This window comes from Chroicocephalus ridibundus, chromosome 6 (assembly GCF_963924245.1).
Source record: "Chroicocephalus ridibundus chromosome 6, bChrRid1.1, whole genome shotgun sequence".
NCBI classification, from domain to species: Eukaryota; Metazoa; Chordata; class Aves; order Charadriiformes; family Laridae; genus Chroicocephalus; species Chroicocephalus ridibundus.
In genome coordinates this window covers 39,299,240-39,324,125 of record NC_086289.1, presented here as the reverse complement: position 1 = coordinate 39,324,125, position 24,886 = coordinate 39,299,240, and the positions used below count along the sequence as shown (strand labels likewise).

The 24,886-nt window shown below is 40.7% G+C and overlaps 1 protein-coding gene across 20 annotated transcripts in view; it reads right to left on the bottom strand.

Moving 5' to 3' along the window:
• PCDH15 (protocadherin related 15) overlaps positions 1-24,886 on the bottom strand; it is an 811,115-nt gene that overhangs the window by 491,332 nt on the left and 294,897 nt on the right. For 5 of the 20 annotated variants that reach the window (XM_063340174.1, XM_063340177.1, XM_063340192.1 and 2 more), the window contains one exon: positions 13,501-13,596. The exons of the other annotated variants lie outside the window; for them this stretch is intronic. The gene's annotated coding sequence lies outside the window, so the exon portion shown is untranslated. The remainder of the gene's footprint in view (positions 1-13,500; positions 13,597-24,886) is intronic. 20 annotated transcript variants of the gene reach the window in all.

The following is a 24,886-nucleotide window of genomic DNA, read 5'->3' as shown; positions in this document are numbered from 1 at the left end:
TCTTTGAAAATTACCGCCTTTATTTTAATTAAGCAAATGTTACTTATAATGATTCTTACAATATGTACATTTTCACATACCATGTGCCAACAAACTCCATCTCTACACTTCTCAACATCTGATCTTGAATTTCTATGCATTTAAGATATACTCCATAAACTCAAGAAATTAAAGAACACTGAACAGGCTCTTTAAATAGTCACGTAATTTACCTTCTGCAGAGACTAATCACTACTTCTTTTTGGTTGCTTACAAGGAAAATTCATGAACCAAAATCACTAAGTAGCATTGGGGTGGGAAGAGCAGAACTCCTTTGTGTGCAAACATTTTTTCTCCTCTGATGTAGAAAAAAGGGGGTTGATTCTGCCTGAATAGTATGTTAAGTAAAAGTTTTCACCAGTGAAATTACAAATGCAACTATATCCTCAACAACTAATGAAGCTTATCTGTTACAGGTTTGTGAATTATGATGCTTACTTCCTAGCAAGCAAAACTTACAGGTGGTGTCCCTAAAATCTCCCAGAAAACCACCATCTTCCAAAAGTCTCCATCAACGAGTATTATTCTGGCCTTTTTTTATTACTATTATTTTTGTTGTCAAATTGGAGCAATGAAAACTTGATTTACTGCAATCCACTTCTGGAAAATCAACTCAGTCACATTTTTCTTGGCAACAGAAAGTAAACTTGATTCAAAGTAAGGGATTTGTTCTAGCATTATTTCTTGCTTTCTGTATACCTTTCTATATATTTCTGTCTGTCTCTGTTTATAATGCATGTAAATGCTGGTTTCACACAGCTGGTGGAACCTGGCTGACTGAACACAGGAGCAGCGATCAAATTCCAAAATTACAATCTCAGTTCTGATTATTTTTTTCCGGTACTCTGTGCCGCACAAACTCACTACATAATTCAACTGCATGCAATGTGCATTTAAAGAATTTGCTGTTTATAATAAAATAAAACCTCCAAACCATTTTTTTTAAAAGTCTTAGTGAATTTTTTCCTAAAGGCGAGTCACTTAAAATTTCACAGTGCGTCAGAAAATGTTTTACTTATAAATCAACAAGGGATTGCGTCTTTATTCCATCTATAGAATAAATGAACAAAATGAACTCTGCTTGTTCCATATTCCTCATCTGTACCACTTTATACTGCCTCACGCCTCAATTCTGCAGGCATTGCTTGTTTTAACCAGCTGACTCACTGTATGCACTTTAAAAAAATTGTATAAATAAAATAATCTTGGCAACCAACAGCCATATTCCATCGTATCTAGCACTTGTGGTAGAAGATGCTGGGGATAGCATTACAAATCACACTGGATGAAAAGACAGAGATATCTAACAATTGTTCCATTTAGATTCGATGGAAACAAGATGCACGGTTTTGAAACATGTTGGTACATTATCTAAAATGAAGCCCACACAATTGTCTTGTAACTTGTAAACGGGTCAGTGTAAACAGAAAATCCAGCTCGAGGCATGATTCATCCCATACACCAGCCTGTGGTGAAGGGGGGAACACCAGAAGTAGACCCTTGTCAGAGAAGTCATTGAGATGTCCTCTCTCCGGCTCCTGTGCAGACCATCTGTGAAATCCCTGGTTGTCTTTACAGCCAGGACATCGGGCTGTCTATTCATGCGAGGCACCAGCTGCCAAACTGAGTGTTTTTAACTCAGCACAGTTTGAAGCCCTACCTGTATGTAGGTAGTGCTGCGAGGAAGAGCAGACCTCAGCTCTGCAGAAACCCAGTTCTGACACTGCATCTACTGGGAGATGAGTGGGAGAGAGATGGAAGATCTTCCCTAACCACAGCCTGACCTAGACCTTCCCACTGTGGAGACAGGCAAGAGCTAGCATTACTTTGAAAAGAACAAGTTTAAACTTGGTAATTCAGCTCTGCTCACACAAATATTTTCCAAAAGTGGTGAATTACTACAAGTTCCAGTGGTTTTAAGACATCCAATCCCACTCCAAAGGACAAGTCATCTCCGCGCAAACTCTTCCTTAAAAACAGCCGATGTTACGAAGCTGGCTCTGGGACAAGCTAGCCAGTGTGGCATCTCAGAGTCCAGAGTGGCTATCTGTTAAATCAGACACTAACAGAAAATAGAGTAAACCTGCACATCGAACTTTTCAGATTTTTGAAAAGTTGAAGCGCGGAGGGTTTACAGCCCAAACAACAGATGACACTGATTCACTGCTGCAGCCTGGTGTCTTTGACAGACCCGCAATGGGACTATTTGAATTGTTTTAGAAACACAATAAAGGAGAAGACAGTAAAATGTTCACAGAAAACATTAGAAAAGCATGCAGAATTTTCATGACATTCAGAATGTCACCTAAAGGACAGACAACTGAAATATATATATACACATATACATAGATGATTTAGCTATAGTTTGTCTCTCCTTTGGTTTCTCTCAGCTGATCATCACTAGTTCTTACAGAAAAATCTACTTTAAAGCCCTCCCATCCTGGTTTATTCTGGCATGCTCACAGGACCTTTCTTTGATTTTCTGCTACCCCAGTTGCACAGGTGGTTTCCAAGACAGTACTCCTCTTGTACACTGACCACTTCTCTCTTTATAGACTGAGATACAAGATAACTGTACGCTGCGAGGATGCAAGTAATCTCTTGCCTTTTTAAATAATTCAAAAAAAATCCTTCTCTTCCCATTGCCAAAGCTTGGACTACAGATTCTCCAAACACATCCAGAGGTAGATGTATTTCCCAAGCAACTGAGGCGAGTTCCTTCCCTATGGTCTCTCGTCACACCGTAGCAGGCTCCAGCCAAAAAGCATCACCAGCAGCATAGCCAGCAGCCTACCACCTCCTCCCTGTGTACTACATCTGCAGTGCCATGTTCAAGAAATTGGTTGTAACCCTGCTGTGGGAACACATGAAGTGCCAGTACCGTTGCAGACCAGCAGCAGAGAAGGTCTTACATTCCTTCAGTCTCCTCTTCTGCCCTCACCTCGCTCAACAAGGAAACTGAGTGCTTTCACAAAATTTTCTTTGCTGCGTATTACAGAATATGGCATTCAGCCAACACAGGAATGCTGCCTTGTTCCTCCAGCTTCCTTATCCCACCCCAGTCTTACTCCTTTCATAGTTATGTCTTAAGGCATAAGACAGATGGATCCTTCAAAATGCAAGATCATCCCAATGGTGTGACATGAGGAGAGGAGAGATGTAGAAAATATCTTTTATCTTTCTTTGGCTTATTCAGGCTGAAAAGGCTTTAGCTACCTTAATACTGACTTTTATAAAAGCAGAAAACATGGTGCCAATCCCTTCCTATGAAATGCTCTTATTCGTTAAGGAGTGAAGTTGGAGCAAAACCTAGAAAGAGAGAGACTGCAAATACGTCCTCACCCAGCTCCAGCTCTGCCAAGTGAAAAGCTGACGGGGCCCCCACGTCTCCCAGCCCACGTCCAGCTGCTCCTCACTGCTCTTCTGGCAGAGGCACCCACTCCCCCAGCCCTGCCGGGAGCACGGGCCGCCAGCTCCCTCGCCAATCTGTTTCCATCACAGTGAAACAAGTTTAAGTGACAGGTTGTGGTTCATTTGGCAAAAAAATAGTTTCAGAAAAACTCCTTGAAGCCACCCAGTCATGAGGTTTGCAGAGGTGGGAGTGTGGTAGGAGTGGCAAAGAAGAGCAGGTTGACCTCAGCAAACACAGCCAAGGAGAAACTGGGTAACAGCCTTTCCACTCAGGAAAGACGGGGCACACCCCAACGGGCAGTTGAAAATATTACTCCTTGAGGGAAGTTCGGTCTGCATCAGATTCAGAGTTCAAAGAGATGCATGTATTTTGCAGTTACAAAGTGACAGCAACAGACCTCAAATGCAAAATCTGCATGAGAGAGAAAGGATTTTGGATTTTGTCTAAGCAAACACAGAGCTGCAGCTGCTCCCAGACCATAAAAAAAAAAAAAATAAAATAATGTTGTCATTTCAGCCACACACTCCACATCACGAAACCTGGGCAGAACCGGCAGATGGACGCTCCCAGTTACAGTCCCAGACACAATCCCTCGCTCACACTCTCTGCTTTCCCTCTGTGTCTTTTTATAAAGAGTTCTTAAATAGGGATGGCACGCACTTGTATGACATAATTCCACTGGGCTTCTTAAACAACTGATTGCTCTTCCATGTTTGTTCACATTCATCCCTGTCCTCCTGAAATCTCCCTCCCACCCTCCACCTTAATAAGGTTCAGGAACTTTCGAGCAGCGTATTCTGGAATAAAAGCTCCCACAGTCTTTCATTCCCCAGTCTGTGGAGTATTTATGTTAGCCCTTTTTAGGCTGTGTTTGGCTTGGTTATTATTTCTCCCACTTACACGGAACTATTCAAGGAAACCTTCAGCAATGTATAGATTTATGGTTCTGAACACATATATTCCTAGCTCTTTTTCCTCCATCAGCCCTCCATCCACTGGTAAACATAACTAAACACAAAATCATAAGCTCATGCCCTTTATTCTTCAAGCAATACCCTCATCTGCAAAAACTTTGGTACCTGAAAGCAAACGGGTATCTACAAGGCCACTGAAGCTGAGGATCACACACGTGCAGTTACATTATGTACATGAATTCCCACGAATCTCTCCACAGCAGTACTGACACCGTAGCAAATGCATTTGCACGTTCTCATATACTTATTGTGTGTCTATATATAACACACAAGACAAAAGGACAGAAACTGTTGATTAACCAAACATTAGTCACACTGATTTATTAAAACACATCAAAAAGTCCACTTTTTGCCTGAGAGATTGAAATTAGAAGTCTAAGATATTTCAATATTTGTAACAAACTTTTTTTTAGCAGCCTGCTGACTTAGACACTTGGGTTTCAATTTGTACTTACACAGGGTCTATATTGTACTGATTTGGCACCTACAGCATCATTCAACAGCAAGCTAAAAGCATAACCATTTTAGGCTTTGGAGTAAACTTGAGTAACTTACTTAGGAAAAAAATAGTGTATTTCTAGAGCATCTGTTTGTAAGATAATCAAAACAGTTGATTTTAATTCTCAGTAGGTTCCAAAATGATACCAAAACCCCAGATCTATTTAGAGGCGTTTGTACATTGCCCCATACACAATAAAATCCCAAGGCCGGAGCAGCATTATAAACCTTGGCAGTCTTACTGCTAGGTGTTTTCAGATGCTGCTAAAACTTGTTTTAAATTACTGTAACGTATTTGTTCTTAATCAAATTTGATCCCAGGTCTGAAAAAGTTATAAAATATTTCTGTATCTCATACTGCCACCAGCCCCCATGGTCAAGCACTTTGATATCACGTATTTTGTATTTCTCTGTTTAATGCACAATGATAAATGAATGCCTGCGGGATTCCCAGAATTTGTGAACCATCCAAATCCAGCAAATCATTTAAGCATGCAAATAGTTTCATACATTTCCTGGCATTCCTGCAAATGAGAACAGAATCTGAGCTGCAGCATTAATACATCATACCCAAATTAAAGCTTAGCAATGCATAAATTGTTCGGATTTGTATTCAAATAAGACAAACAAGTGTCAGATCTGGAGGAGGTCTCGAAGCTGACATTAAGTTTTACTTTTTAGATTTTTCCGTGCATACTATAAGTATTGGTTCAAGGACTTTGCTTCAATGGTCACTTACGAATATCCAGCTTAAATAAAACCCCATGTTTTTCATCAGAGGAGTCTTTTGAATTGAAAAATCATAAGGAATGCTCTTCTTGCCATATTTCCATTTTTGAAATTATCTTATTAAATACTAATTTCAGCAAACTCTTAAGAAATAGTTTACATAAGCAGCTTTTTAGTTGATGCATTATCACTGTCATTTTTAAAAAATTCATGTGGTTTGTTTATGTTGCTTTGTTAATTTTATTGTAATTTAGTATTAATAGCTCTGTGGTTATAAAGTGTTTAATCAGTTACAACTCTTAATTATGGCACAGCGTTGCTTAATAAAACAATACACTATTGGGATTAAATCAAATTAATTAAATTAATCTGCTCTCCGCTTTTATGAGTAATTTATTGCACGATAAAAGCAGTCGTGAAATTGTTTTCATGGCAACCAGCCTAAATAGACTTTGCATCTATTCTTTCTCACCTGAGCTACAGAGAAAAGCCATCACCAATTGGAATGGTTCTCTACAGATTTGCACAAGGATCGTAACTGTCTCAAAACCAGCTGGAGTCACAGGAATTCAGTAACGGAACGACCTTGTTTCTGAACTGATGCTGAAACAGAGGTAACCATCCAGCTGAGAAGCCTGTCCCTGAGAGCAGCCTCTAAAATGCTGCTTTAGGACCTACCGAGACGGAGATTACACCTTTGCCTGGTGAGGTCATGGGAGAATTTTTCCTCCATGAAGTTTTCAAATCACGTCTTGAACCCAGCTAAGCTTTTGCTCCATGGCAGCGAGGAGTTCCACACACTTAGTGCTACATGGGAAAGCACTCCATCTGCTTTTTTAAAATTTGCTATGGGATAGTTTCATTTAAAATATTCTAATCCTACTTCTTGTATTATGAGAAAGAATTAGTAAATTGCCTGTAACCACTTTTCCCCACTTTGGAGCTTTTATCCCTCCATGAGGTCCACGCCTCAGCTGCATGTCTCAGCCTGAAGTGTCCAAATCCATTCCGTGTCTCCTCACACAATGCTACTCCATCCAACTGCCCCTCTCTAGGCCTTTTTTTAGTCCTATTAATTACGCACAGCCATTTATTCTGTTTGGTATTGCCTAGCACTTGTCATGACTAAATTAAATCTTAATTATTTCAGATCATGTGTCAACATCATTTAAAATTATAATTCCATCCTTGTTGAAATGCTTTCAAATCTTTCTGAAGCTGCTGCATCTGCGACTTTCCAACTCCAGCCTATGATATTGCACAAGTCAATGAGGAAAGACATTAAACGTGACAGTCCCGTGTTTAGTATTTGTCACGAGCTCACGACAGACTTGAAAACACTTCCCTGCGTGTGAGCACAAACATAAGACAAGGATTCCACATTCAGCCATGACCGCGTTACTGGTGACCTACCCTCGATCTGATTTCCAATGTTTGCTTGTAAGAACAGCACATGGAAAACTTCTTAAAGAACAACTGAACTTGAAACAAACTGCAATCCTTGCTCTGTCCCCATCTATCTAACCACTCATTTATGCAACGAAGTTTCCCTCGTCAGTCCTCCGGGACCTCTCCTGTCACCCGTCAGTCTCAGGTATGGGTCAGGGATAATGGTTCTGGGACCGTTCTGGCCAGTCCTGCAGACAGTTCAGGGTGAATTTCATTAGTCTGGTGACTTGAATACAAATAATCTCTCTAATTATTTTTCTAATTTAGTGTATTCCTCCTTAGATCATTGCGTTATCTCCTTAAATTAGTGAAGAAACTCTCATTATATTTCCAATGCTTCTCACTATGGGAGGAAGCATTTAATTAAATATTTGTAGAATATACTATTCAATACTTCATATCTTTTGGAAAGTCAGTGCCATGTATTTAAAATAGATAGATAGATCTTAAGATAGGTATTTTACTGAATAGAGTGTGAAAATATTCACACTCCAAGTCCCAAAGGTTGGTTCACCTCTTCTGATTGCGATTGCTTTATGTTAAATGGATGGGCGTCATCTTGCATCACAGCCCTCCGACAGACTGGCAGAGATGGTGCAAAACTGCCACAGGTTTTGGAGGAAAAAAGTTAGAAAAAGGAACTGTTCAGCTATAAAGCCTAGCAAAGCCTAGCAGTGTTATTTTGAGATGGCGGAGCTGATATGACTTCTCTGCACCACCACACAGTTGTTTAATAGTTGATAGGGTGATACCTTTGTTCTAATGTTTATTTTAGATTTTCCCTCCCCAGAAGGTATTTGCAGAGATGAAGTTTTATGCCTGAACATAAGCACCTCTGTATATTTTGTCCCTTTACTCATTATTTACTTTTGCAGTCCACGGGGCTTGACTGCAGTGATGCCTTAACAGAACTCACACACAAATTCAGGAAACAAAAGACTGAAGATCACTCAACAAACCCGAGGCTGGGACTGGCCTTACATGGAGGTCTCTACGCTGTACAACCTCTTTACATCACGGTTTATACTTGAGGCATTACTGACCTGACTTTTTTCCCAGGACTCTTCTTCCTCCTAAACCCACTGGTTCTGGTTTCTTGTGTTTTCTATAGAATGAGGAATTAGTAAAGTTTTACCTCTATCTAAGCAATCAGCTGTCACACGAGAGGAGCCCATGGGATGTAATTATATGAATCTGCACCACAGTTCACTGAGGTTCTCCTGGAGCAATGAAACTACTACTGCAAACTATGTGTGTCTTTTTTGACCATGGGAAAAGATTTGTGCAGGGTGGCCCGGAGCTGGCCGCTCCACCCTGACCCACGCTGACCCTCAGTTCAGGCTAGGTTTCCTGCCAGCATCTCCATCCCTGGCCTTAGAAACAACCCTTAATGTACTCGCTGGTGATTTTCAAAGGCGAGCGCGCCCCAGTCACTTCCATGCTTCCAACTTCGTAAGGATAAAATGCCTCCACTGAAGAATGGACGTCCCGAGGATGCCTTGTGATTGCTAATTGAGGGGGAGGAACACAGCCGGGTTCTGGGCTGGTCCCCATCGCCTTTGAAGCACAGGAGGAGGAGGAATGCCTAATGCTGCAGAAAATCAGACAGTAGACTTGAATCTGAAAGGGGACCTCCCTGGTGACACTCAGCAGTGTGGAAAGAAAATCCCTACATGACTCAGGCAAACACAAATGCATGAGAAAAATATGCTCTTCAAACAAAAGCTCTACCTAGTGCCTGAGGGGTAGCTCAGGGGAGACATATATATTTGTGCAGCTCAGCTGCAACCTCCCATCTGGCTCGCAGACATCTTTCTGGGGGTTCATGCATAGAGCCACTCCGGCTATTACAAACCTCTAGGATCAAAGCAAACAGCTAATTGCTCCTCCAAGAAATTCACTGCCCACAAATGAACATGCTGGTGTGACATTTTAACTTACTGACTAAATACTAAGACTATTACAAGCACTTTGCCAAAACAGTGCATCTTTCCTCTTCTGGGGAACTTTATTGCTACAGTGCTTTCTTATTTAGCAGGTAACGCTAGGTCAAGACTTAGCACTAGTATCTTATAGTCTATATGCATTCTATAGAGCCACGTTTGTATTTTTGTCCTCTGTTGGTAGGTATTATATGTTTTAGTACTTTCCTGATGGTTATGGTTACCCACTAAAGGTTCAAAAGAGAACAGTTAGGGCATTAACACATTTTCTTTCTGTTACTCTCCTAATTTTTCCTTTACATTCAGCTGTTATGTTTTATTTGACATAAAAGAACACAACTTGCTGCATTCAGGCGATACATGTAAATCTTGAAAGTCAGCTCTTGAAGCCGTTCCGTTTGAGCGCTCCTGGTATCGCAACTGCGCCCATACGGGGCTATCTATGTGTGCATGTACCAGGGGTGAAACTGCTGAGCAGGTCACAGCTCTCAGCCTCTTCCCCACTCCCTCCCTTTCATCGCTCCTCCTCCTAGCACATACATACGATGGTTAGAGCGCGTGGGATTAAGGATCACCTGCCTTCTTCCCTGGAAAGCACGAGGAAAATCCCCAGAGCTCTCCATACTGCGCTGTGCACAAGGCAATGCCACTCAAAAGTCACGGAGCTCAGTCGAGAGGGTGAAAGGTGCTTCTAATGCCTTTCACAGCATGGACTCAAAAAGTACGTAAGTCCAAAAACCAGAAGACTACAGGGAGATACCATGGTTTTAAAGGTTGAGAGAGAAAAAGAAAAGAAAAGCAATCAAACAAGTGGGTAAGAAGATACAACACATAAAGAGCACATATGACACTAGGGAGGAGCACACCACAAAGTAGGTGGTTTCCAGAGAATAACCTGACATTACACTCAAACATGGCCACCCACATTGATAGATCACTCGTCTCCATCACAGTAATTATTCAGAAACATTTTAGAACTTGCCATCATCACTAACAGCTATTTAAATTTGGGATGCACAGCAGAAAGCTGCATAGTGCTATACCTGTCCTGTCCCTCATTTGGTACAAAATTAGTCAATTTTGCCATGAAAATTCACATGTAAAAGCAAATCTTAAAGAATAGCTTGCAAGTGTTTTAAGCTTCAAAAATCTGTTTCTGTAAAAGCCTAATAACAGCTCTGCATTTCTTCATGCCATGGCTGCAAGTTCCAAGAAAACATAAAAGTCACAGCTCAAGCAAGGTAACAGGGTAAGGTATGACTGAAAGGGCTCCTGGCTGTCAGGAGGAGACCTCACAACTGAAAAGCAAGAGAAAAATAAGGCGTAGTGAAAGGAAAATTAAAGCAGTGTTTAGTCTTTCCTTTTCAAAATTGCATCATTATGATGAAGTATTTATACCTCTCGTACGAACACAGCCACCTACACATTCTCCAGTGTATGCAGCATCTCACACTATCTTCCACAGACTGACAAATGAAGTCGGTCAAGACAGAGAAAGCATGCTTTCATTTCCACGAGAATTTCCAGAAGAACAGACTGACATGGCTTTAACGTATTCTTACACCAAAGAAGACTTTGTGAAATGTCCCTCCTGTATGCTGTGAACATGAAACTGCCTAAAATCCTCTGTCAGCTTCAAAAGTTGCCACTGCTGTAGCAGTCCGTCACCTGGGCTTGATCCTCACCCACCTTCACGTAAAATGCATCTCAGTGTGTCACCTTTTAACAATGTGGCAGAACTTCATACAGCTGCAGATAGAGACGATGTCTCTCTCTGGTAACTCCAGGTGGAAGACTAAAAATTGAACATCCAATCGACATTTTTGCTCTGATTGCCTGACAATGGCCAAAAGGCAGTTCAGACCAACAACCTATTTTACAACTTTTACGTGTAATCCACTTGTATTTTCCCCCTCTCCATTTCCAGCAGGTCAGCAGATGCTTGTGCCTGAAGAATATCAATCAGAGCTGTCTCCTGGCTAGCTTAACACGACCAGTAAAAAATAAAAATAAAAAAAAAAAAAATCTTACATTCCTCAAACACACCAACCTCATCCAAAGAGTTTTTTTATTTATTCATTTTGTTTTAAACACCGATGCTAAAGAAGGTGACACCTCAGAGAGCTCCACTCGGGACAGAGTTACTGACAGCATCAGAGAAGACCCAACATCCAACATGCAGTGTTTAGAAAAAGAGTGAATTGATCTTGTTATATCAACTTTAAAACTGCCTTCTGTAGCACTCAGAGAGAGCTTGCCCTTCAGGCAGGTTTTTACAGGCTCTCACGGCTTTACTTTGATTGCCGTTGTAGCCAAAATATATAGCTTTAGTACGAAGGGATTATCTGTTATCCTACCCTTTGGGAGAACCTCATACTGTGACAAAGACTTTTCTCTGCTTAATCTCTTAAATTTCACAAAACTAACAAAAGTGCAGCACATCTAGCTTTACATTTCTTCTTCTAATGCCCCTCAGCCCCTTGAGGGCTAAGCAATCCTTGAACGGTATTTAACATCACCATATCTGACTCTGAATTCACTGATAAACTGAAGTTTGATGACATTTTTGGGTTCATAATCTGAATTGCCTAGTGTCCCATGGCTCAATATGGCCTTTTTCTACTGTATTTTAGGGGAAAGAACAAAGCCAGAAGGGGCTAGGTCACAGCTCTGGAAATAAAAAAAAAAAAAAAAAATAATTCCACACTTTAGGATCAACTAAGTATGATCCTAAAGTATCCTCCGTCAAGCCTTACCCACAAGGATTACCCCTTGGTATTAACTGAACCATTTAATCCCTTGCTGTGATTTGGTATATTCTCTCCTGGCTCAGACAAATCTTCACCAGCAGCTACCTTTTCCTGAGAGACTTAATATCCTGCTAGGGAAAGGCCATTACCCTGTTTGAACACAGATCACACAAACCAGAGTTCTTTAAAGAACAGAAGCAGGGGCAAACCCAGAGGGTTTATGCTGAGCTACGTGGCCCATCCTCAGGCAGTGACACCTTCAAAGCCCAAGGGCTCAAAGGAGAAGTCAGGGCATTGCTTGTCCGGAGTGCTGCTGGAAAATTTTGGTCATTTATCTTCACAAAAGTAGCAAGTCCAGAAAAAGCAGGAAGCAGAGGTCCTGGGCACTCCAGTGCGATATGGGTTTGTGGGAGTTGTTTTTTCAGCCAAGAACCGTCATATGCTACCGTCGAGATTTTTAATTTATCTTAAAGGCAAGGACAACTAAAGATCTAAAGGTTGTAATATTGTGTAATTAATTAGGCTTGTATTAAATAAATCACTAGAAGTAAGAGTAAACAAAACTCTTCTCCTCCCACTTCAATTCACTGGCTCTTGGATTCGAATATGCATATAAATATAGGAGGTTATACCCTAATTCATGTTTTCTGACTACAAGAATACGCTGCAATGCAGAAGAACTTGAGCAGTCACCACTGATTCTTCCGTTTTACCAGAACCACTTCCAGGGAAAAACACCTGCATTCATACATGGAAGGTGCCTTCTTCATACCCTCCCAGCAATGCCCACTCATAAGCAAACAGCCTTGGGCACTAGTAAGGATTATAAGGAGTAGAGTTCCTCCTTAAAAGGAAACATAATATTCTGTACCAAGTGCTTCCTTCTGAACACACTCTTTCTACAAGTGCAAAGCTGAGGAGGCAATACGAAAGACTGCTTGAACATTAAAATAGAGAATTGGAGAGAAAGAGACAAAGAGAGTATTATATAATGTGATATCTGTAAGAATATCTTCATTGTGAACAGGTTCACTAGGTTACATAAACTAGGTTGACCAAAAATTACACAGTTCGCTCGGTGCAACTCCACAGCCAGCGTTAAACAAAAGGAAAGGGAACTTCACAATAGTCCCATCCATCCATAAAATCCACAAACCTACTAACCTTAAATGAACAAACACAGCAATCCTGACACGCCCACAACTCCACACTGGAGGCAGAATTCACACCAACAGAAGTCCCTAGGCAGCATGCAGGAAGAACAGCAAAGATCAGCTGTGAGCCCAGTGCCTGCTTTGCTACTGCACAAAACCATCTCCATATATTCACCTTCCAATTTTGTTTCGCTTTCATTTTCAGCGGTTAAAAGGACCTTGCCAATAGCCTTTCTAACCCAGCACACTCTTAGATGAAATGTAAACCAGTGATAATACTGCTGAAGGGTGAAAGAGCACCTTGCCAAACCTGCAAAGATTTTGAAAATCAGAGACAGCAGACTTCTGCCAGAGGACACACTACAAACCACGAGCCACTACCTGAATGTGCCTGGAGATCCTGACAGCAGAAAGCTGGATGGGCACCTGTGCTGGAAGATGTGGAGCTTATGAATCCCCTACCAAGCAGCCAAGGACCCTCTTTTTAATCACAGCCCAACTCAGGGGTCGTTCATGCTCACAGAGGTCCCCTTTGGCACAGCGCTTCCTTACCTCTTCGCAGGCCAGGAGAAGAATACTGAACCTGAAACAGCGAATCAGAAGGGGATGCACAGAAGAGACTTAGAGCTGCTCACTTAGTGTTTCAGTCTGGTGAAAAAAAAAGAAATTGGGGAAATTATACATTGACTTTACAAGACAAGGATTCTTATTTAGTTTTTTGGTTTTTTTTAGATAGTTACTATGCCTTTTCTGCTTCTTTTCTTGTATTCTACGAAGCTAGCTGTACAAAGGAAATGTTTTTGTTTCAAGGCATTTTTATACTACTATTTAATTTGCAATGTTTGCATGCCACGGAGAAGTGATCCGACTGTTAAATTCTTTGATCTGCCCTATTAGTAGATTGTTAAAAATTAAGATTTTTGCCCTGCTACTAGATAAGCAGGAGACGAAACTTTTTCATTAATTGTGGTGAGCATCACATTAATGTTGCCTGATGCCCAGTTTTGACCTTGTTGATAACAGCAACATCCTCAGAATACAAAGAGGTCAGTCTTGCAGTTCATCCACAAGCAGAGAAATCTGCCTTGACCTATGGCAAATGACAAAGAAGTTCTACATGGAAGTTATTAGACAGGTTTTTCTCTCCTTTCTTTCTGCCCATTAATTACAGGATTTCATTCCAGAAAAGTAAGTACCTGCATTATTAACAGGCCTGTTATTTTCTAAATAAAATTCTATTTATTTTATAAAAAAAATAATAGAAGCAGGGAAAATCTGGGAAAGGAAATGGCAAGTCCCAGTGGATAAAAAGATGAACAAGAGGAATTTTAACGAGACGACTATAAGAGAAAATTTGATTTTTTTAAACTTCAAGAGTGAATATAAATTTGAAGCATAATAAAAACTGAATGCTTGTTTGAATAAGAAGGAAAACTAATCAAAGAAAGCAATCATGTAGAAAACAATCCCTTCCAATGGCAATTACACCTCTATTCCAAACAGGCAGCCAACGTTTGAGACTTTGTGCAAGCTAGGTTTTTGTCTCAGCGTTATCATCTGCTCTCATTCAAAAATGCAACCACTGCTCCAGGCAAATCATCACATTGCTTATGGCTCCATCTTGGAAATGCAGTTGAAGATGGAGAGTGGAATTATTTCTGAAAAATGCTGCTGAAGAACGTCCGAATGCACGTGACAAACTCAGGCAGAGTTAGCTCCGAGAATGAACAGGAAGGCTGCAGTTTTTCCCTTCCTATCTGGTTTGCCTGTATCTGGATTCAGAACATGTTCAGGACGAATGCTCTTAATTTTTTTTTTGTATGTAGCAATTAGATGTTCAGCAAAGCCTATTTTTATACCAATTCCACTCCTTTCGTGTGTCCCCCTTTAACTGATCTCATTTGTGTGCCGTGCAACTTTTCTGATGTTGATGAGAAGTGTCATTTCTTCTCATGCCGCATTGGGGAAACTGTTTTATGATCTAACTGTGCTAACTTATTTTCTTGCAATGAAGTCTTTATTGTTGGCAAACATGATGCTCACACTACTTGAAAGTTAAATAATATCTAGTTTTAATACAATATTTTTCATCCCTATCCTTGGAGAAACAGATCTCTGATACCATCCCTATCTAAATGAAAAATGGAGTACTATGACCCTTGTGTAGACCTTTTTCCTCTCCTCGTACTTAACAAAGTCACAATGAAAGTAAATGCAGAGAAAAATATTTCATTAGCTGAATCAGAGTGTCTTTCCAGAAAAAGTAACTAGATTCTGGCAATTTAAACATTAATTTTCCCATTGTTAAATCACTCATTAAACCTGTGAACAGCCTTTCAGAACTCATTAGCCTTTGCAGGTTAAGAAGCCATAGAGTAAGATAACATCAAAATACATACCTTGTGCCAGCTACACACATGCTCGCCTGCCTTAGCCATAAGCAACAACTGAAGAAACCCCTAATATCCAGAGCCTACAGCTCAACTACACACAAGACTTTCAAAAATCAAGACTTCAGAGTGGCCAGTGTTAACGTGTTTCTATTCTTTTTTTTCCCCTTATTACAGCATTGAACAATGAAATACTACAACTGCTCTTCAGCAGGCTAAGGGGTGATAATTTAAGGACATTGACTATAACGTAAAAAATGTGGCTTTGACTTAATAATAAACAGAATAGTCAAAAAGAAGGACAATTTTTCTGTGAAGTCTCTCTTTTACCAAACCACAGTGTGACTCTAAGCCTTTGCTACTGGCAAGGAATAACTATTTTCAAGTACTGAGGGTTTGTAATAGCATTAATTTCCACGGACATCTGAATGCCATACAGACATTTTAATTAAAAAAATCAGCATTGCTTTAAAGTCTGGATGGTTTTGCTGTTTTTGTTCTAGAGATCACGGCAAAACATACTTGTTCACTTCAATAATGGGCGCTTTTCTCCATCCTCTTCATCGTTCAGAAACACTTGCCAGGATTTCCGTTCCACCCTTAGGTCCCTGCAGCCTCAGCACATGGCATTATGCCTTAACACAAGCCCTTTGCCACTCCTGCTCTCCCACCTCTTCTCCCACAAAGCTTCCAGAAATGCAAGCTGCCCTCTGTGACACTGCACAAGAACTTGTGATGCACTTTCCAAGCCTGCGCCAGCACAGATCCTTGGGGAACTTCATTGCTTCCCTCCCTCAAATGCCAGAACTGCCCATGTTCCCTCATCCCTCGTTTCCTCTGGACATGACTGACCTTGCTGAAGGGCCTCAGTGTTCTCAAGGAAAATACTTGGGGAATACTATGAAAACTTCTGCATTCAGCATCAGAACAGTCATACTCTACAGCAATGATTCACAATCAACATAACAAGGATTATTTATTAAACTAATAAGGCTGATATTTCTGCTGCCGTATCTGCAGCAAGGACCGCTCCATCTGCATCGCCCACCTCCCCATGAGCAAGGAAATCAAATGCTTTAAATTGGCACATTCATGGTTAGTACATAAAACCTTTTAGGTTTATATTATTCCTGTTTCCACGTGAAACAGAAAACCTAGATACACATTTACTTAGTCACAGTGGTCTCAACATAAAAGAACTTAAATTCCGTCCACATCTCAAATACAACAAAATAACATTATATGATTTTTTTTTTTCTCCTGTAAGTCATCATGTAGTGAAACTGGAAACCAAGCATACAGCGGGGATACCACGGGGATTTTCACACTGCCTGCTTGTTTTGTGACAAATGAATACATTATAGACAGGAAGTGATTCAGGCTGCTGCTCCTCTCTAATTCAGAGGGAAAAATACTCATTTTACTTTTCAATGAAAGAGAATACTCATTGCCCACATGCCATACAAAAGTAATTTTATGAAATGCCTGTAACTGATACTGCAGAGGGACGCATACTGGCTTTCAAAATCCAGCAAACCACCTGAGCAGTGACCAGCCGAACAAATTTCACTGTAAATTTCAGCGTTCTCTGAATAAAACAATTTGATCCTTGTTACATTCATCTGCAGACTGCCAGAACTGGCAATTTGAAATCAAGTTAATTAATAGTTTTAATTAAACCATGAAAAATACCACACATTAAGTGTACTGATATACCAAGCTGGAAACAGGGATGGATTCATACATAAAATGCTGCAAGGTATGATTGCATATTATGATTATTAAAGCTTACAAATCAGTTACAACTATAAAACCATCACTGAGAATAATTACAAGCCCAAAACAAACAAGTAATTTTGTTCTCATATCGTGAAAGTTCTTATATTAATCTGTGCTTTTTATCAAAAAGAACTTACCTTAAAGAGGCTGCACTAAGGAAATCACACTCAAAAAATCTAAAAATACAGATTACTTTTTTTTAAATACAAACCTAATAAGATGAAAAAACCTTGAGTAAAACGGTACGATTTTTTTAATTCTCTACATAACGGTAATGTTATGTAGAAAATATAGGAAAACCTTCAGAACCACAACCACTGTGAAAAAATCCAACCAAGTGAAAGCATCAATGTCATCACAAGGCTGAACACGGGGGGGAACAAACCCAAGTTGTCCGTAGGAAATAACGCAGCTGTCACAAAAGGAAAATGGGTAGCCTTTGTAACTGAAAAATATGATTTCTAAAAATGTCTTTCCTAGACGAAAAGCAACTTTATTAAACTTTTCCCTCTCTTTGCTGCTGTATTCCTTTTACCAGGGACACGTGAAAGTATCAAATTCAAACACGCTCACACGAATTTTCCTCAGTGGACGTGAGAACACGTGTGACGTGCTCAGCTAACCTTCACCTTAGTGATTCTGTCCCACCCCTTTGACGACTAATAAAAGAAACCAAATTCCTCTTTTCTGTCCTCACAACCACCCCTTACAAGTTTTCTACACAACACATGGCCATCTCTTCTCAGACCATGTTAACTCCTGGCAGAATAAAATGAACAACTTCTAGAGGGGAACAATCACCTTGGCTCGTTCGGGTCAAGTGGACTACGCTGTATTAATGAGCACACTGCACCCATATCTGCCCATAAAAAGCTTCCATTTTTCAGGCAAGGTGCTCTAAAAATGCAAATACTGTCTCATTTATGAAGGACAGCAGCAACCACGGTGTCACCACAGCGATCCCTTGCCACGTCTCTTTCCCCAGTGTTTGCCCACCCCTGTTAACCCAGCCGTGCTTGCGTGTCCCTTTGGAGCAGTGACAACCAAAGTGCTGGATCAGCAGCACAAACACAACTCTGTTTCTCCATGCACCATACACCAAGGCCTTCTGTAGTTATCTTGGTTCTCCAAATTCCCCAGATTCCCTCTTCAAGACAAACCTCCTGCGTTATTGCAATTTCCTCGGTATTTTCACAAAGCTACTTTGGAAGCTACCAAAACTGTATGTAATTCAGAGTTTGTTTTTTAAACTCAGCACTCCTAACACTCACCTTCTCGCCTTGGCATAAGGCCTAGCAGAACTGAAATTATTTGTTTATACAGCGCTGAACATTTTCCATATTTCTTCAAATGATGAGCCAAATAGAAACACAGGTTCCACACAGCATCTGATTATTATATTAGTTCATAAGGTGGAGATGGAGAGCAAACCTCCCCAAATCAAAATCATAGCTTAACAGGGAGATAAAAACAAGCCCGTATCAAATTACAACTTTGAAGTACATTCCTGCGTAAACAGCATGAGCTTGGAGATGGGAAAAACTGCCACGCAAATCATACTGGCAAGGTGTGTTCTTTACAAAAGTATGATATTCTGATACATAAATACTGTGACTTTCTGCCAAAAAAAAAAACCCCAAACCCAAACTATTTTATAGCAGTGTGAGCCTTACAATTCAAAATAGAGTTCAGTTTTAAAACATTTGACATGGACATAACACAAACAATAGTGCTGTTGTAAACTTACAGATGCAATTTCATACCCTTCTTCCTCTGCACAATCCCACAGCATCAGATTTACTGTCACGGACTTGCACCGAAGCAGAGGCAGCTTGTGTGGGAGAGTACGAGCAAGCCAGATGAAAAGAAAAATAACTCGCATTCAGGCAAATGTGACGACTTCACCTTCCTGCTTGCTACTCTCTACTATGCTTTACTCTCTCTGGAATAACAGGTAACACCTACTACCACTGTCCTTGCTCCTGTTCTGAGGGAAGCCTCAGACAAATGCCACTGTCCTCCACATCAGCTCCTGTTCCCGGGCGTGGGTTGAGGCTTCTGCAGCTGAGCCGCCAGCGCGCCCAGGCCTGCTGCCACTGTGTGGGGCAGAACAGAGCTGTTCGCTCCCAGTTCAACCAGTGCGATCACATTACACATTTCCTGGGAAAACCAGTAATTTGGCTTCAGCTTACCTTTTCTGTCCCACTTACCATGCAAGAAAATACATGACTTTCAGTAGAACAAGTGGTTTCTGCATATGCAAGAAGACTTGTGTCGGCAAGATGCAACCAAAAAACTTTCCTGATTTGGGGAAATTTTCCTGTGCTTGTTTTTAAGATGGAAGTGCTGTTATCTTGGTTTGATGATACGTAACAGCCTTCTACTATCCAAAACATAGACTTCATTTTAAAGACCCAATAGCTCAAAACGCCCTATTTGCTTCTGACCGAATTTATGGTTATGTTTTCCAAGCAACGTGTGGGAGGAAAGCACACCAGCTATTAAGTAACAGCATTTGTATAATACAACCTTTGGGTGGATACCCTTATAGAACTCCAAATCATTCTCCATGGACTCGACATAGTTTATGTGGGAAGAAGCATCACCTGTCCTTTAGGATTAACACTGCACTGTTAATAGTAGTAATAACGTGAAATAATTCCTATATGAAGAAAAAAGAGCATATTTTAAACTTAAAAAAATAGTAATTTGTCCAGGGAAATTACTTACAATTGACAAATACATTATGAAACCCAGAAACTTGTGAAGTGCTATTTTGCGATGATGCTCCACATCTGCAATGCTTTGCAACTAATCTTTTAAAATACGTGAGAATAATACACCAAGGAAGGTATCCACAACTATCAAAAAGGACGTGGAAGAGGTCACAAGTGTAAGGATTGGGCTTAGTACTAACATCGCTGTATATTTTGATGAATGATACTAGATAACTGCATTAAGCATGTTTTATGTACAGAAACTACTTGGGTAAATCAGTCAGTATCAGGATGACCGTGAACTAGCACCTAGTGTGACACAGAGAAAGGCAGACATAATCCTTGAAGGTCTCCAGAAAAGGGGAATTATATCATTGTACTGGCTAAAGATACTCCAAAACACTGCACGTGTACTGAAAGAGGTACACAGGAGGCCATTGAAAAAATGGGGGAAAGTGCAGCTCTATTGGAAGAGCACCCCAACTCCAACACCAGATTCAGCTACTGGATAGAAATACTCCTAGATTAAACAGCACAGAAGAGGAGGTGCTACTCGAGCTCACCTTTTCTGTTTATTTCCCACAATAACAAACAGCTATAAAGCAGGAATGATTCCACCGAGGCTGGAAATGAGAAAGCTAACCACTTAGGGCTAAATTTACAGCTACTTCAGAAACTGTGAGCTAAAGGAGAAAACAAAAAAGTTTAAGATACATCATGATAATTTTATGAATGACAGACCCAAGCAGTCTCTCACCACCCTGCGTGCACAGTTTGTAGGCATCCTTGAAACTGTTTTTCTCCCCCTTAGATGCTGGAGCAGGAGAGCAGCTTTCACTGCTGAACTTGCAAAGATAATGCTATCTGCTCTGCTGCTTAGAAAGACACCAAGGTCAGACATTAATTGTATATACTCTCAACACCAACAACATCAAATAAATCTTTATTCCCAGGGCTGACCGCAATTTAATTCTCCTCAGTAGCCTACGAGTGAAAATAAGTAATATCAGCACCTACCTAGTCCCAGGATCCCTAGATTTCCTTTTGCACATGCTTGTTCCATACCCAGCTTCCCCTGTGCACGCAAGAGTCTTTACCAATCTCAACCAAAATAATGTGTAAGAGCTGGGATAAAAATAAGAAGATAAAAGGGGAAGACAGCAGGATCTGTAAGTATAGTGGCTATAACATGTATAGCGGCTATAATATGTATAGTAGCTACTTCTTACAGCCTTAAAAGAGAGCTATGTTTACAAACATCTGTTTTCACAAAGGTAGATTATAAAACACAATTTGAATGGTTTCACATCTGCTTCAAAGATTTGTACAGAAGAAACTTCAAAAGACAAGGATACATCATTCTGAAAAGAGAACTGCTATCCAGTCACATGAACGTTGTTCATTCTCCCCTGCAGAAATGAAGACATAACTCACCCACAGTGGTTGACTCCTAGAGAGGAACACCGTAAAATTTTTGATACTTTGCAGGGCAAATGTCTGCATGTGCAAGACAGTGTGGAATTATGGTATACGTGAACCTTAAGCAACCTTCCCATTGATGATGATTAATTATCTACCACACAACTATGGCCATCCAACCATAAAACTGCATTGATCCGCTGAACTTCGTGTGGACAGAGGTCAGTTAGAACCCTTGCAAAGACATGAAGGGCAGGCCTCCTTGGACAGCAAATGTTTTACAGCCAGGAGAATAGTTAATATATTTAACTATTATGACTTAACAGCTATGAAGCAATGCACTTCCAACGAGTTAATGCATTTGATCATTCCTCCTTCGACAATTTCAGGTTTGGGCAGCTACTATTATTAGGTGTTATTTCGGGGAGGACAAATGCATATGCACAAAAATCCTAACATTAAAACCAGTATTTCACAGCTGACTCCTAACAGAGTCAGGAGGTAATTACCTTCAGAAGATTTTGTCTTACATAATATTTGTTCATTCATTTTCAGCCCTACTGCTTTACAGCAATGTGCTAACCCTTTCAATGGCAAGGCATCTCAACCCGAAACGGCCGTGCCAGGATGGATCTGGGGTGAACTAGTGGCAGGGCTGACACTGAGCCCCCTGCACCTCTGGGGATTCTCAGTGTTGTGCAGGGTGAGGATTTGAGGGCGAGGGGAGGAGCTGCGCCCCAAGCTCTCCGCATTCCACACAGTTCCATTCACACCATCCCACAGGCGCTCAGGGATCTCTGCTGCGCTTCAAGCTGGTTTACGAGGAAAGCAAAGGAATTGCAGCAATCATGACCTCCTGCATCATTTCAACCAAGCTAAGGAGAGATCACGTGGCACAGATACAAAAAAGAACCCACTCAAAAATCATACTGTGATAGATATAGTGAAACTGAAAGAGGAAGATCTGGAGGTCAAAAAGCACACACACAAACACACACAAACAAAAAGAATCCTTAATGTTGTAATGCTATCTGTTGAGCAGTCTTATAATCTCACGAAATCCAAGAATAATTCCATGATGTAGCGCCAAGGCCAAGAGGATATGTGCATACAGTCTTTACAATGACATCCTTTTTCTTTTTGTTCACACTCCAGGGCACTCACAATAAGCTTGACAAAAGTTTTCAGATTACCAAGGACTGCAAAACAAGGTTCCACTTTCTATTTTCTTTTATATATTTTCAAGTAAGATGTTGAAAATATAGGTAATTAGAACTAAAAGCCTGTACTTGTGGGACGTTTTCATTAAAAAATGTGCTGGTGAATTCACACAAGATGTTTCTACTGTATGAAGAAGTATCCAAGACTACTGTGTGTACTGGTCAATGCTTGCACTGCAATTTATATATATGTATGTATATACCCATGATACAAAACAAGATTACATGAATGTGAAAATTACATCTTTTCTCACAGCACTTAATTTCCAGCAAATTAAACATGGCACTACCAATAACCTGTATAATGGGTAAACTTGGTGTGAAATAATTCAGGGTTTTCACAGCCTTCAGGAACAATTATGTTAAACTTACGGTGATTTAAACCACTGAGTTTCTAAGCATGTCTTCACAAGCCTTTACCCACTTTCCTGGCCTCAACATCTTCTGCTGGCAGCCTTGGTCACACACAAAAACTCGCTTGTTCATCCTGGCAACTGAAAGCCTCACCACATTCCCTGCAGAGACATATTGCTGACTGCAGGAAGCCACGATGATTTCTCTATTAAGGAACTCTGGGAAAAAAGCTTGCTGAGAGCAGAAGGCAGGGTAAGTGCATGTTAATGCAATGCGGTCACACTTTTTTTTGGTGTCTGGCTGTAAGAAAGAGCCAGTGGACACCAGCATTATATCCTCTGCCATCTCTTTCCCTGCAGCAGCACATTCATTCACCTTTGGATCGAAAAAGGGTGAGTAGAGATTTCATTCCTAGCCTTGCTGCGGTGTTTTATCTTCGCCTGTGACCTCAGCAGAGGGCTGAAGGAAGTTCTGTTATCTAAGTAACCTTCCTGTTCCTCCTCAGGTCATGAAAATTAATCTGTACCTTAGGGTTTGTAGTGGGGTTACTTTTGTTCCTCCAGCAAAGAAATTTCTTCAAATTTCCACATCACCTTCATCATTGCTAAAAGATCAGGATTAGTGTTGCTCTGTTTCTGCTGGAGACTTATGTCGAACAAAGACTCAACATCCTTTGGGTTTCAACCAATAGCCCAGTATGAACAACTTCTGAACAATATGCTGTTAATTTCACAGTTTAGTCAGTTAGAAGAGGCCCAGCTAAAAAGTAAAATTACAAAACAGAAAATTGGTTCTGTTTTACCTCAAACCAGGACAGATGCAGTGTATGTGGCAAGTGGAACAACCCACAAAACGCAGAGGCTGCTCCCTGGGTATATTCCAGTTTTCTCACAGTAGGAATAAGGCAGTTAAAGAGACAGCAAACATGGTAAAGTACCAGAGTGAACCGCCTCTGGGACACACGTTGTCTTGCACACCAACTCAACCATCGTCACTGCTCTGCTGCAATACTGATGCCATTCCTCTGGTCCCAGTGGCTCATGAAGACAGGCTTTTCACAGGCATGCAAAACGCGTTATTATCATTACACCTCGCCAATGCTGATTCTGCTCACCCAGGGGAACGCAAGAACCATGGGGCCAGTTATCTTTACTATTTCAAAAGCCAGCGATAAGTTGCTTCCATCTTTAAACTGACCTGGATTATACTTCTTAGGGATGCACAGAAATTTAGCACTGTTTTTCCCAAAGCAAGATTTGTTAGTAATCTGCTATCTGCATCTAGAAAGAGCCTGAAATCTTAATATGTCCTTTGGGGAAAAAAAAAACCAAACAAAAAATTTAATCACCTCCCCTGTATCTCCACAGTAAGCCCATCTAGTCAGCAGAGGATTTCTAGTGCTATCAAAAGTACTGACCGCTGACAAAGCTGCTGGTTTAAGACTAATGAATCCACGCTGCCTCCCTGCCCATGATATTCCATCTGCTCCTCCTAAACCATTTCAGTCCATTAAGTTCTATTTATTTTTTGACTAGACTTTTGCAATAAGAATCTTTCCCTCCTATTTCGTGTTACAGGCACTAGATCATTTCCAACCTGTGTTTTCTGACACCACTGGCAGGGCTGGGCTCCCAGGCAGCCACTCGAGGATGCTTCCAAAGGCAGCTACCCGCCAGTTTCTCCAATTACTCTCTACAATGACATGCCATCATAATGAGAAAGAGCAATGAGATGCCATTCAGGAGCCATACGGCTTTGCCCACAGTGAGAAGGTTTCAAAAGTAGATATCTTTTGGATTTTGGATTCTCCACCAAATAGACAGGTAAGCAGACAACAACCATCAAGCACATATGAAGTTAGACAGAAATACAATTTAGGAAAAACATTTAGAAATGAAGACACTCTGTGTAAGGTGATGAAATGTGGGCATCAGGCCAGGCGATGAGGAATATTTATTTGCATATGGCTGACTTCCAGGACTCCTGTTTAGGACGTGGTGCTTTGGCCAGCAACGGAAATTTGCATCCAGTTTGACGAACAAGCTGCCTTTAGTGCTGA